The sequence below is a fragment of the Falco naumanni genome, chromosome 1 (assembly GCF_017639655.2).
Source record: "Falco naumanni isolate bFalNau1 chromosome 1, bFalNau1.pat, whole genome shotgun sequence".
In the NCBI taxonomy this organism is placed as follows: domain Eukaryota; kingdom Metazoa; phylum Chordata; class Aves; order Falconiformes; family Falconidae; genus Falco; species Falco naumanni.
In genome coordinates, this window is record NC_054054.1 from 59,369,084 (window position 1) to 59,382,027 (window position 12,944).

General features: G+C 44.9%; 1 protein-coding gene across 2 annotated transcripts in view; it reads left to right on the forward strand.

Annotated features, from left to right (window-relative positions):
• The first annotated feature begins 3,417 nt into the window (after positions 1–3,417).
• Positions 3,418–12,944, forward strand: part of CRACD (capping protein inhibiting regulator of actin dynamics) — a 133,816-nt gene continuing 124,289 nt past the window's right edge. The window contains exon 1 of one of the 2 annotated variants that reach the window (XM_040596123.1): positions 3,418–3,478. The gene's annotated coding sequence lies outside the window, so the exon portion shown is untranslated. Of the gene's footprint in view, positions 3,479–3,752; positions 4,215–12,944 lie in introns of those variants that run through there. The other variant, XM_040596114.1, reaches the window with a different exon arrangement.

Here is a 12,944-nt window from a genome sequence, read left to right on the forward strand (position 1 = left end):
CTGAGCTATTTAAATGCTGTTATTCCTAAATGAAACCAGATGACCACAGACTTGTATTTTTTAAACCATCCTTTGGGACAGAATTTTAATACTCTCTCCTTTTCGCTCTTAACAGTGTAAGAAACCAGTTGTGCACAGGTTTGGTACTCAGGTCTTTTAGCTTTATGTATACAGATGTCCCAGTTTCATTTCATCCTCTGAGCCTTCTTGGGCAGCACAAAGATAATAGCTGCAGCAGTATCGATTCCTGGACCTGAAGTCTTACCATCCATCCCCCAGTATAAATGGGGCGAGACAGGAAGCCTTGATGCTGTGCAAGCACTCTTCAGCAACAGCTGAAACACTGGTGTGTTACCGGCACTGTTTTAGTAACAAAGGGGAAAAAACCCACCCTTCTATCTTCTGGCAGGCTGCAGTGTTCTCTCTGTCACGACATCCACCAGTGCATGGGGCGCTCCTTGCACAGTGGCTGCCCTATGCTTGGGTACGGGCTGCTCCCACCTGGTAGGGCAGGCACGGTTTACCCAAGGGCACGGTGTCATCTGTAAGGCTCCCAGCATGACATGGGCGTTCTCCGTGAGTCCAGCAAAGGACCCCGGAGGTGATTGAGGGATTGGAGCATCTCACACATGAGGAGAGGCTGAGCAAGCTGGGGGTGTTCAGCCTTGAATAGAAGGCTCAGCAGGGAACATCTCCGTATACATAAATACCTGATGGGTGGAGCAAAAAGATTAAGACAGGCTCTGCTCAGTGGTGTCCAGGGGAGGTACAACAGACAAATTGAAAATGCAAATTGAAATACAGGGATTTCCATTTAAACAGAAGAAAAATTGTTTTGTGGTTTTTGGTTTTTTTTTTTTTCCTCCGTGAGGGTGGTCAAACAGTGGAACAGGCTGACCGTTGTGGAGTCCCCATCCATGGAGGTATTCAAAACCCGGTGGGGGACAGTCCTGGATAGCCTGCTGTAGATGACCCTGGTCTGAGCAAGGGGTTGGACTAGATGGTCTCCAGAGGGGCACCAGTTCTGTGACTGGGACATTTTACCTAATCACACCAACAGTAGTGTGATTAGGTAAGTGCCTATCCAGCTGTAGTGAAATCGACCTTTATTATCTATACTATGATCTCTGACTTTTTTTTAAGACTGTGAGTATAAAAAATAATTGTATTGTCATTGTTTTGCTCAATATTAGATGTGTACATTACAGCTCAGGTAGATGGTGAGTTTTGGAAGTTATGACATGAGAGTTGCCTGTCCCACCTGTGTGTGCTGCTAGCTCAACGTCATCTGAGCAGAGCTGCTCCACCAGGTTTGTCCGCGGTGGTCCTTTACCATTTCAAGGTGGTGGTGCAGGGATTAGACTGTTTGCTTAAACTAACTAGTATGGTATGATGGCAAATAAAGTGATAAAAATGAGAATGGCAGTGGCAGCTTCTCCTCGGTTTTAATACTGCTGAGCAGGGACAGCCGTTTTTCCTGAATGCAAACAAAAGCGTGGTTCGTCGGCCAAAGTCAAGTTTGGCAGGAGCAGGTACTGCTCTTGGAGGAGGTTTTCGTTGAGCCTCTAAGTCCAAAGGAGCACGTTGACGTCTGAGCTTGGTTTTGCTTGAGAAGAGATGTGTGGGTTACTGGACTGTACCTGTATGCGCGATCTTTATTTGTACCCATTTGCTTTGCATAAATAAAAATGTTGAATAGGCACCTGCTGGCTTGCTCCTTGCTTTTAAACGGTGTCTTTGTGCCACCTAGTGGACCCTATTTTTTCTAGCGACCGTGGCACATACTTCACGGGTTCGGGTTTCTCCATGGAACTTCTAGATACAGCTCATGAACTCAAAGTGAAAGAATTGCTAATAAGGCCACGTGTTCCTGAAGCCCATCCATCACTTTGCTACTGAGGTTTGTGGCTGCACACTTTCCAGAAATTGTCAGTTCTTAAGGTGGAAAAAAAAAAATAAAATTCTCATTTTAGCTTATATACTCCTCCAGGAAAATGAAAAGATCAACCTTTGTCATGAAAGGTCTGATACAATTGAGCATTTGACCGCTTTGAAGGAATTGGCAAAGGCTGGATTCAGCTCTTTCCTGGTGGCTACTTTTGAAGTTTTCCATCTGTATCACCTAGTTCTCCTGCCTGAGACGTGTAAGTGCTGGGACAGCAGCAAAGCAAAACACAGCAACCCCCCTGAATCCTTCGAAGGAGTGCTGCAAAATTCAGCTCCAGTAATTGAGGTGGTTTGGATCCATATATTTTGGATATAAAAACCTATATGTGTCACTGCTAATGCAAAGGTAGCTGATATAGTTAACAGCCATCTACATGCCAGATCTGGTGCATAAGCTTCATTTCTGAGTCATCTGTGCCCTGTACACTATGGCGTTAGTCTTGAAGGGACTGAAAAGGGAACGGACTGAACCTCTCACGACTGGTCACCTCTAGAATACTGCAGGTGAAAAAGTGATTCCTAGCGATTAATATTCTTTCCAGAGTCATAGAGCTAGTTTTTTTGCACAAATCACGTCTGACTCAGGAATTCACTGAGCTGGAAATCACTAAGGAGTGGAAGAGTATCAATAAATGCTTGCCTAAACTTACATTCTTCCTTTAAAATACCAACTATTGGTATAAAACGTGTGAGATGGCTTTTAGGGTTGACCCAGCGTGGGTGTTCTTTTTCCGTAAGACCCAGTTCCTTTTGAGAATGCCAGGTGGGCTGCTCATGGCTGGGCCAAAAAGTTACAGACAGGCAGGATCCAAAGCTGTATGGCCCTTTTGTCCAGGGAGCATCTGGACCTGAAGAACCGGCTGGCAAAACAGCTTTCTCAGCAGTGGAAGACGGTTAATCACACGATCAATTTGGTTCAAAAAAAGTGGCAGAGTCTGGACGGAATTAAGAGCAGTGTCCAATTTTACCGCATTCTCCTTGGGAAACTGGGGAGACCAGTGTCCAGCACCGTAACATCTTGGCGTAGACAGCTGAACTGGGGGAGCGGGACCCAGCAGAGCCCATGCAGCCGCCGGATTTGGAGGTGCGGGGGAGAAGGGAGGCTGCTCTCTGCGCTGCTGTGCTGGGCAGCCGCTGATGTTCGTTTTGTTCCTTGCAGTTCCTCCCATTTTTTGGTGAACGAAGGGGATAAGCGCTTGGCTGGCTGCAGCACCCGCCAGGCGCCGCGCCCCGGCGCTGGTCTCGCTGTGAGCCGAGTCTCCGGGGCGGCGGGTCCCCCCGCGGCGGGGGCGGGGGCGCGGGACCCCGGTGAACCCGGCTAAACCCAGCCGTGCCCCGTACTCGCCGACAAAGAAGCCGAACGGTACCAGCCGGCGGGCGCCGGCCGGGATGCGGGAGAGGCGCCGGCGCGGGCCGGGGCGCGGCGCTGCGGGGCGCCCGTGAGCGGCGGCGGCCGCCTCCGACGGGCTGGGCGGCGGCTGCGGCACCGGCACCGGCGCGTCCCCTCCGGCGGCACGCGGAGGGCGGACAGGTAGGACCCTGCCGCGCGCGTGTCCCCGCGCAAACGCCGTTGCGGAGCCGGCAGCGGGAGGGAGCCGCGCCGCAGCCCCGCGGCCTCTGCGCCCCCAGCCCGGCGCTCGCGCTCCGCTTCGCTCGGCGCCGGCCGCACCTGGGGGGCGCCGGCCGTGCGGGGCCGCCGCTGTTGCGCGGAGGGCGGGGGGCGTGCGGCGGGTGCGGGTCGGGGCCGCCCCCGGGCCGCGCTGCCCTGCCCTGGCCGGCCGTGCCGCTGGGGCTGCGGGCGCTGTGCCGGCTGCGGGCGCGGGGGCTGCGCGGCGGGGCGGGGGCTGCGCGGGCGGCCGCACACCCCCGCACGGGAGCCGCCACCGGCTCCTGCCCGCCGCCTTTGTTCCGCCGAAGGTGCGAGGGGCCGTGCGGGCGGTTTTCCGAAGGGGCTGCTCGACCGCCGCCGGGGAATCCAACGGCTGGACCCGGCTCCGTCAAATTCCTCCCGGTTTTCCTTTGTTAGCGTTTTCCCGGGGAGTCCTGCATCCTTCCGGCTTTGCCGAAAAGCAGGAGCTGTCAAGGATGACTGGTTCACACGATGCTTCTCCAGAGCGGCATCGCTTTGTTTGCGCTCCCGTAAGCCATTGATCGCACAGCGGCCGGCGCGTTTTAGTGAGCGATGAAATAAACCTGCTGCTTTCCACGGCTGAAGGGCAGCGGCACATCGTGCTCTTCCTCACCCTGCACCTTCACAGCCGGAGCAGGTAAGCTGTAGGGGTGGCATTATTCTGCATGGGAAATTGCTGCCTTGCACAGTCTCTTCAGTTAGAAAACGTCTGGTTTAGGACTAGAGATACGTGTAACACATTTTTTTCCCTATGTCATTGAAAGATTTTTAATAACTGAAGGTATGGTGTTTGTTTGTTTGTCTTTTTTTTTTTTTTAATTAAATTTGCTGGTATTGCTGTGAGTCGATTACAAATCTGCTTCTCTGTTGCTGTAGTACAAGAAACATTATTATGCTTCTACTCTGTCATTTTAACTGTAAAAATGCCCAGTTAAGAACACAGTTCAAGAGATAAATAGAGACCTGGAAACCACAACTGTGCATCCTGAAAATTTAATATGCCTGATAATAATGGCAGTGAAAGTGATCTGCTGGGTGGTGGGGTGGGGGATGGGGGCATGGAGAAAGGGAAGAGTAATTTGCAACCACAGGCCTAATAACAGATATTCTGTCAATAATAGATATATAGATAATACAAGTTGGTTTATCCCTGAAGAGATTTTCTGTACATACCTTGAACAGTGTGTAGCAATTGTACGAGAAGAGCTCTTTTCCAAGAATCTGAGCTGTTTAAGCTACCCGATAGCAGTAACATGTAGCAGGTCCTATATTTTAACAGATTAAAGAAGATGAATTGGAACCAGAACTGACTTTTATTCAGTATTTAGTAATGCATGCTAGAGAAATTCCCATCACCGAAATAATTCTAATTGTGACTTGCATAGACAATTAAGTCTTTTATTGATATCAAAATACTAATTGTTGGACATTAGTGTTATTCTGAATTTCTTCAACAAAGCCAACAATATATTTTAGTCTAGGCAATAGTGAGCAGTTCTGCATATAGCTTACTTTACGTGGTTTGAGTCCAGGTCAGGAATTATCAAAGTGACAAATCCAACTCTGCTTGGCTGCTATCCATTTATCAGATTAGAGATCGTGTTTGGTTTTGAATATTTCATTGCAACAATGAACTTGAATTTAACACTCTGAAGTGTATCAAAACTTTGTATCAAAGTGATCAGTATATGTATTTATGTCCAAGTTTGATGATAATTACAATAATTGATTTGAAATCTTTATTAATTAATATGGCACGGAGCAAGGAGGTCGCTGCTGGTTGGTATTGGGTCATTTTTCTCCAATAGGAAAATGTATCTCAGAGCATCCTGTTCTAGAATTAAGGACGCTTTTTAAATATCCGTTTGGGCAATCCTGGATTTTAGAGAGAAATGCTTCACACAGGAGCGATGATTGGGTTTTTTTCCTATATGCTGTATAATGGGATTTTTGAAAGTGCACTGGTGTCAGACACAGTTGGTGTAAAGTGTGAATGTCTTGCTGTGTTCTGTGCTAAGACATTGACTTCCCCGCCCCAAAGTTTGTTCCTTATAGGTCTTACTATTATAGGTCTTACTTTGGTCTGTTTTCTTGCAAGGGTTATGCAGGTAATAGCAGTGATGAATTGGTAATGCATCAGGTAATTTTTTTTTTTAACATCCACTTCCTGAAAACTTGAACAATATTTATTTACTTTTTAAAGGGACTGTTGCTTTGGTAATAGTATCTCATTTTAGTTGCAGATACTAAAGGCAGCCTTTTTAGTTTCACACTTCTGATTACAGCTGTCAGAATAACTTTCATGGTTTCTTCTGCTTTGCTTCTTAGTCACTCTGAATACTATTTTGCCAGGTACCTCAGTCGCTGAAAATTGATATATCTGTGTGAGTAATGTAGCTTAGGGTTATTTCAATTTATACCTACATTCCTGCTGGAGACATGTCAGGTAAGCTCTTTTTGACTAAGGAGTACATGGCATAATCAGTGTTGGATGAAATGCCATGATGAGTTTATGAATATGAATATATTTGCTTGTTGTTTTACAATGAAGTCTAACAAACAGAATTTTTATTTAGAGAGCGTAAGCTTCAATGACTGCGTTCTGGCTTTTTTTCCTCTCAAGCCAAAAGACAATTTTTTTTCTTTTCCATTTTCTGAATTATTCATGTTTGAAAATAGCTGACTGATTGTTAGGAGGGATTTTTTTTCTTCCCTTGCAGAAAATCAATGCACAACCTTTATTCCGTAAAAGCCCAGATAAAAGCGTTATAGCAAATATGGATAAGCCTACCACTGGCATGCTGGAAAAGTACAACTGATTTCTTTAGAATTAAGAGATTCAGGGCAAATGAAGTTGCATAACAGCTTCCATCAGTGTGATGTAAATGTTGAGATGCTCTAAAGACCCATATATTGTCATTGATCCCATGTACTGGAGTAAGATTTAATAACGTTGTATGAAGTGCACATTAGAATAGAATTAATTGGTTTCAAATAACGTGATAGAAGGCAACCTAAAGTTACAGGCTCAACTTTACATTAGTGCTTCCACTGGAAGGGCCAAATTCTGCTCTTTTTTTCAATCTATTATTTAAATCAATTAGTGATGAATAACAAGTGTGTTTGTTTCAATGGAGACTCTGTGAGTTCTGTCTTTAGGAAACAATGAGATGTTGTGTAGATCATCTGCTTTTTGTTTCCCATTACTTCCTGAAGCTACTTTCACTCCTTTGATTCTCTGGGTTGCATACCACATGATTTTCTTGTTTTAGAACTAGAATATGTTCAGAAACATGCAGCATTTACACTTTACATTCAGCATTTACACTTATATCGATGAAGTCTTACAAAGAAATAAATTTGACTTGTAACAAATAATATTAATACTCTTCAAGAGCCAGCGTGTCACGTGGGCTGAATGACAGTGATTTGTTAAGTTTGGTGGGAAGAAAAAATGTAAAGATCTTGCTGCATATTTTCCTGGGTAAGTGGCTTATGCTGCAGTTGCACTACACATTAAATGAAGATGATTCAGATGCCGCTATAAATGTATGAAGTATATAAATACATTTTTAAACATAGTTCAGTTTCTCCTGTATATACGCATGCTGTATGCCAAGTTACAGAAATACAAGTTTCAGGCCTCTAATAAGGCCATTTGAGAAAATACTGTCATATTCAGCTGATTTTAGTTCATGGGACCAAGTGATGTATCTAAGTAAGGGTAGTTACAACTTTTTTGTTGACTATCTTCATTTGCAATAACCAAAACATACAGTCAAACCTGTTAAGTCAAACACTTCACATCCCAATGATGCTTTGAAAGGGGTAAGCATCTAATTTTAATACCAACACATATCCAAGCTTTAATTTCTTCATGTTTATTGCCTTAAGAAAAACGATATGGAAGTGGTCTGAATAAGTAAAAGCTTTCTTTGTGCTTTAGGGTCTGAGCGTGCAAAATGTTGTGCATGTTGCTGACCTGCTTGAACATCTTTTTCATTACTCAGTATGTTTTGAAAGTCAGCAGTCAGACTTGGGCAGCTTCATAAAGCAGCTTAATCTAGTGATTTGTGGTGAGACTTCTGTAGGAGGATGCTGCACGCAAGAGATTACATTTATTGCTAAGTTGAAATGTGGAGGGAGTGTAATGAAAGAATTAAAGTGAACTGAACCGTACAAGATAGTGACTTTCATGTCACTCTTCAGAGAAAGTTCGTTTTCTTCGAAGTAACATGCTATCTTTCTCTGTGGCCTTTGATAAAGACATATTTGAAACATTTTAGCATAGGGGGGGAAGAAGGGAAAAAAAAAAAAAAAAAAGAGGTACAGCAGTGGTCTGGGGAACAGTTTGGCCCAGAAGAGAAAAATAGTGATAGAAAGCCCTGTGAATCCATAGTATCTGTTGTTGCACACATGATATAGTTGGGTTGGGTGGCACCATCTGCCAACAAAATTGAAATGTCTTCCCCATTGTAAAGGCTCTTTTCTGTTGCTTATAACTTTGCCAAGTTTTAAGCATGTGGGCTGTAGTTCATCACATATCCTTATGACTCAGGATAATTTTTGTTTTAATTCACCCAAATGGTTAATTGAGAATTAATTGTTTTGCCTTCTTACAAAAAAAATAATAAAAATTCTAAGACCTTTTGGAACCAGGGTATTGTCCTTCTGGTTTGTATCTAGGCTCCAGATCCTGCTAAGGCAGCGTACTATTGTCAAAGATCTGCATATTTACTGTCTTTATGAAAACCTGCTCAATTTTTCTTTAAAGATGTCTTATATCTTTAGAGTACTGTAGTTTTTACACATTCACCTGTGAAAACTTTAGCAAACAGAATGGGAGATTACATGTTTATCCATTACTCAGTACTGCAGAGTATTTCAGACAGTGATCTCGGTGGTGCTGGCTACATCTGCAGTTGACATCTGATTGGGGAGGAACTGTGAATATACTGGAGATGGAATTAAAATTAAGTTGTTCAACAGGACAAAAATAATTGTAGTTATCAACTGTATAAGGAAGGGTTTGGGTGGTAATTCTTTAGAAGAGCTGTGGTTTACAGTAGATTACTTGAAGAGTTGCTGTAATACAGACACTGTATTGTGATATATATATAGAACGCCAGCGTGGAAGACACGAGATGTGATACTTCCACACTGTGTAATAGTCCTCCTCAGCTGTAACACCATCCAGCTGGGGTGTACACTTCAGGAAAGATGTGGATGAATTGGAGAGAATCCAGAGAAAAGGAATGAAAATAATTAAAGCTTTAGGAAAATATGACCTCTGAAGGAAGGCTGAAAAGCCTGGAGTTGTTTCAGCTCCAATGAAAGAAGAGTGGCAGGGTGACAAGGCATGTTAACTTTGTAATGTCACAAAGCTATTGTGAAGCAATGTTCATGCCTGTGCTCAACCAGATGATGCATAATGGGCTCAGCATTAATGAAACTGAATTGGGATCCTCAGGATTTTGACATAATTATAAGTTGTTTGAATATTAGTCAGGAACAACATAAATATGGTTGAATTCTTTCTAGAGCAGTGTGGTGGAACATCTTACTCTGGGGTCTCTTCTAGCCTTTATGAATCCTCAACATCTATGCTCTCTGGTGTTGATCAATCGTACCTTGTCTCCTCACAAATGTCGTGGCTGGCAGGATTGCTTGTATGTGATGTCTCCAAAGTGAGCAGGGGTGTGATCAGAGACGTTCAGAATTTTCTCTATAATCTCTTGCTTAGGATCAAGGCTGATATCCACTCCTCTCTTCTTTCATAGCGGTTCCTCTGCTGGTCTTGGGCAGAAAGTATGAGGGTCAAAGGGCTAGGTGGCTTTGGGAGGAAGCTGAGATCCAGGCAACATAGGGAAGGGGACGAATGGAGGGCATGGGTACAGATTTCACTAGAATTTGGGCTATGTGATGAGTAGGATAGTACACGAACACAGGACATGAATGTGAAGGGGAGCTCAGACTTCATGGCAGATGACTGGGACTTGGTAAAGAGTAGGTCAGGGGTCCTCAAACTTTTTAACCAGGGGTCCGGCGCGCGGATGCAGTGGCAGGCAGCCATCTGCGGCTGCTTGGTTTCCCCCCCCAACCCCCGGCGGGGAGGGTGTGGGGGTGTGCGACTGTAAATACCGTAGTTTGAGGACCCCTGGAGTACGATATAGAGTTAACTAGTAGTTGGAAAGTCTGGTTGCTGGCAGAAACTCTCAATATACCAGAAGCCTTGAAAAGTGCAAATTGGGATTGTGAAAGTAAGAAGATGACAAAGAGCCAAGACAGAGGAGATCACACAACTGGGAAAGTCACGTTGGAGACTATGGGGCAGAAGTAATTAAAGGTTGGAAGAAAATGGCAAAGACTTTCTTCTGAAGATTAAATGGTCTTCTAAACCTTAGCTGAGAACCTACAGTTGTCTTAGCATTTGGGCTTTGGGAGATCCATTATAAGTGACTTCTTGGTCTTTTCAAGTGGAGAATGACCACCTGTTACTGCATCAGCTGTTCTGTAATCCCAGATAACAGAGATCAGTGCCTGGGTTGTAAAGACTGTGTTGCACCTTGGTGCTCCTGGGTTTTTTTTTCAATATTTTCCTGCATTTTTCAATTTTTTTTTTTGGCAAAGAGGATTGCCAAGTTTGCAAGTGAAAGAAAGCAATGCTGGGACTGAAGTTTCCTTTAGCCTTTTTGTATGTATTTATTTTAACTCAATCTTTAATGTTATTACTGAATTTTCTTTTGCTCACGTAACCCAAGCTTTACCAAGTGCAGAGAGTGGATCTGCCCTCAGTGTGAATCACAGCTGTGTGCTGAAGGAAGCTATGATCTTTGGCATCTGTGGCATTTCTTGCGGAAGCAGGAAGATATCTGGTGAAATCGAAGCAGGAGGTGGCTTAATTAAAATATTTTTCACGCACTCAAATGAAAAGCTTAGCTAAAGGCACCAAAAACTCATTAAGGCTTGCTATTGCAATTCTCACTTTTTAAAATGTTTGGGGTTTTGCTTCAGTGGGTAATAGTGATGTACATAAAAGACCAGGTCCTAATTCCCATCTAGCCCAGTGTGAAGCGTTAGGACCTCCCCAACCCTTGCAAATGACATGAAAACGAGCTGCTGTTTATGGCAAGATCGAAATATAAGCTTTTGCTTCCCATGCTGCTTCTAGTGGCAAATAAGGCACTTTTTCATACCTTACTTTAGGAGAAATCTTGTACTTGGACTTCACAGAACTATCAGAGTACGTAAATTGCTAGAGAAAGAAAACGAGCCTGATTTTTCTTGTTCTTTCAGGATCCTGTTCCAAGCTTGTTAGATATTTTGCAGTAGCCTACGCTGGCCCATCTGGGGGCTATAATGATGAACGGTGCCATACTGCTCTCAGCCCAGAAGCTTTGGCAGTCATTGCTTCCTCCGGTGCTCGTGTTTGGAGGAAGGACAGGCACCCTCAGCTCGTATGTGTGGGTTTCGATGTTCTTTGCAACCACCCTGTTCTAACATCCCCTGTTGACAGTGCAAGGGTGGATTGTATTAAACAACCCTGCTGTGTTTTTTCTGGTGAGTAGATTAATCTTTCAACCACCCACACAGCCTGCTGGATCCTGTCACAAGTTACTGGGGTCTGGTATCCCGATACCAACACCTGATATTTGACAAACTGCATGCTTTGGGTGATTGTGTTTCCTCAGATAAGGTGAGGGGAAAAAGAAGTAGGTAAGCTTTGGAACACACAAGCGTTTCTTCAGATGTGAAGCAAAGGCTCTGTTTAGCCTGGGGTTACATCCCTTCGGACACCTGCCTGCCGGAACACCCTTTCCAGCAGTTAAACGATGGATTCCCGCTCACCTTTCCTGGCACGCTTGTGATGGGTTAACGCCAGCCAGCAACTAAGCCCCACACAGGTGCTCGCTCACTCCCCTGCCTGATGGGATTGGGAGAGAATCAGAAGGGTGAAAGTGAGAAAACTTGTGGGTTGAGATAAAGACAGTTTAATAGGTAAAGCCAAAGCTGTGCACACGAGCAAAGAAAAAGAATCCATTCATCGCCTCCCACCAGCCTGGAGATGTCCAGGAAGGCAGGGCTCCATCATGCGTAATAGTTACCTGGGAAGACAAACTGCATCATTCCAAACATCTCCCCCTTCCTTCTTCCCCAGCTTTACATGCTGAGCATGATGCCATGCAGTACAGAACATTCCTTTGGTCAGCTGGGGTCAGCTGTCCCAGCTGTGCCCCCTCACAGCTCCTTGTGCCCCCCCAGCAGTGAGCAGGCAGAGGTGAGGGGCAGAAAGCCCTTGGCTCTGTGTCAGCACCACTCAGCAGTAACGAAAACATCCCTGAATTATCAACACTGTTTTCAGCACAAATCCCAAACATAGCCCCCTATTAGCTGCTGTGAAGAAAATTATCTCTGTCCCAGTCAAAGCTAGAGCACATGCATCAGGAGCCTTCCCAGCCAGAGGCTGGGTCAGTAAGAGGCGGATGCGCTGTAAGCCAGCAGTGCCACTGAAATAACTTTTTTTCTCAGCCCAGGAACTATTTTACATTGTCAGAATGAAAGACAAGATGAAGATGCATTTGTGACTCTGACAGAATGCCTAATGCTTTTGTTTGTCAAACAGAATGGTGGCAGTGGCATTTGTTGCTAGACCACGTTTTGCGCCATTTTACCTGCAGCGTGCCTGTTTACAAATTGCATCTTGACTGGTTTGAGAAACCACCTTCCATTTGCTGTAGTCCAGATCCAAAACCAGTACAGGGTGATGCCATTTCAGCTCTAGGTGGCTCTCAGATTGTCTTCCAGGGTATCTGTGACAATGGCTGTCCATTTTCAAGCATGTGGGGTGGCTCTTCACTCTTACAGCAGTGACTGATCAGCGACGGGCAGTTCTTCTGGGCTGGAACAGTCTGTGGCTTTGGTTCTTTGATTCTTATGGTCACACCAAACATAAGGAACACCTCGTCTCGTGGTGCACTGCAGGCCAGGCTTTCCAAGTATTGTCCTAGGCTTGACGACTGGCAGCTGACCTGGAGATAGGTCCACTGAGGACCAAAGGACATACTCTGCTTGCTTTACTTCGCTTACGCTTGATGTTTTGTCAGCACTGGACAAGACAGGAGTTTATGCTTATGCGAACGTGACTGCATACTTAGGTGAACTTTGCCATGTAAACAGATTTGCCAGTGTTACATTTGGCTTTGTACTGTCATGGCTCAGAAAGTGTTGTGGTGGAAGGATGATCACAATTTTGCAGTCAGATTTGAACTCTTGTTTTGATTATGGGAAGTCCTGTCCAACGTTGGTAGGAATGCTTCTTCATCCCTCACCCTCATCTCTTCTCTTGTCAGGAAATTATGGAGACTCA